The sequence below is a fragment of the Mandrillus leucophaeus genome, unplaced genomic scaffold, assembly GCF_000951045.1.
Source record: "Mandrillus leucophaeus isolate KB7577 unplaced genomic scaffold, Mleu.le_1.0 Scaffold167, whole genome shotgun sequence".
Classification (NCBI taxonomy): Eukaryota; Metazoa; Chordata; class Mammalia; order Primates; family Cercopithecidae; genus Mandrillus; species Mandrillus leucophaeus.
Window position 1 is genome coordinate 4,010,500 of NW_012101665.1, and position 1,588 is coordinate 4,012,087.

Here is a 1,588-nt window from a genome sequence, read left to right on the forward strand (position 1 = left end):
TGTTCGCTTCATGGGAAGAGCTCCGTCTTGGTGGAAGAGAGAGATGAGGGATGAGGGATGAGGGAAAATAAGAGGAAGTGAAATACTCGCCTTTCTCCCACTCTAGGAAAAGGGGTCATCTTTCCTGGCAAGTGAGGGAGAGAGGGCCAATTCCAAACACGGAGTGTTGAGAATTACTTCTGGGTATGTCCAGCAGAGGGCGCTCTGGTATAGGTAGAAAGAATAGCAGAGTCAGCCACTCCTGGGAAAAATCCGGAGGTTTAGCTTGGTTGCCTGGCTAGCTCCAAAACTGGTATACAGGGACTTGGGACAACATTCTGAATGGAAGCCCGAAGGAATTCAAAGTTATGCTTACATAGGAGGAGATGGCGTGCAATTGCCCAGAGAAATCCTTGCAGCTTCAACAGCCCTTCCCAAGAAGCCACCCCTTAGAACAGTTACCAAAAATACGTAAAATATTTCCAGCTATGAAGAATTCTTTTAGGCGGCGCCGTGACGCGCCTCGGGAACGGTCCTCGGGCGCGCACCGCTCTCTAACCCTCGGGCCTCAGAAGTCGGTGCCAGTGACTGGAGGCGGCGGCGGCGGCGAGCGGGTCCTTGTGGGCTACAAGAATCCAGCAAAAATGTCCCTCTATCCGTCTCTTGAAGACTTGAAGGTAGACAATGTAATTCAGGCTCAAACTGCTTTTTCTGCAAACCCTGCCAACCCAGCAATTTTGTCAGAAGCTGCTGTTCCTATCTCTCAAGATGGAAATCTCTATCCCAAACTATATCCTGAGCTCTCTCAATACATGGATGGGTCTGACTTGAAATGAAGAAGAAATACGTGCAAATGTGGCCGTGGTTTCTGGTGCATCAATTCAGAGGCAGTTGGTAGCAAGACCTTCCGGTATGATGTGTATGGTGGTTCCTGTAACTGATAATGATGCTGGAATTCGGAGAGCAGAAATTAAGCAAGGGATTCGCGAAGTCATTCTGTGTAAGGATCAAGATGGAAAAATTGGACTCCGGCTCAGATCAATAGATAATGATATATTTGTTCAGCTAATCCAGGCTAATTCTCCAGCCTCATTGGTTGGTCTGAGATTTGGGGACCAAGTATTCCAGATCAGTGGTGAAAACTGCAGGGTGGAGCTCTAATAAAGCACACAAGGTGCTCAAACAGGCTTTTGGAGAGAAGATTACCACGACATGACAATTCGTGACAGACCCTTTGAACGGAAGATTACCATGCATAAGGATAGCACTGGACATGTTGGTTTTACCTTAAAAACGGAAAAATAGGCTGGGCGTGGTTGCTCACGCCTGTAATCCCAGCACTTTGGGAGGCCAAGGCGGGTGGATCACGAGGTCAGGAGTTCAAGACCAGCCTGACCAACATGGTGAAACCCCCGTCTCTACTAAAAATACAAAAATTAGCCGGGCATGGTGGCGGGAGCCTGTAATCTCAGCTACTCAGGAGGCTGAGGCAGGAGAATCGCTTAAACCCGGAAGGCGGAGTTTGCAGTGACTGGAGATCAGGCCACTGCACTGCACTCCAGCCTGGGCAACAGAGTGAGACTGCGTCTCAAAAAAAAAAAAAAAATTA

The 1,588-nt window shown here is 48.6% G+C and overlaps 1 pseudogene across 1 annotated transcript; it reads left to right on the top strand.

Moving 5' to 3' along the window:
- The first annotated feature begins 259 nt into the window (after nt 1–259).
- LOC105537009 lies at nt 260–1,277 on the top strand (annotated as a pseudogene). Its single transcript, XR_001005658.1, has one exon. The product of XR_001005658.1 is annotated as an uncharacterized LOC105537009 (transcript).
- The last annotated feature ends 311 nt before the right edge of the window (nt 1,278–1,588 follow it).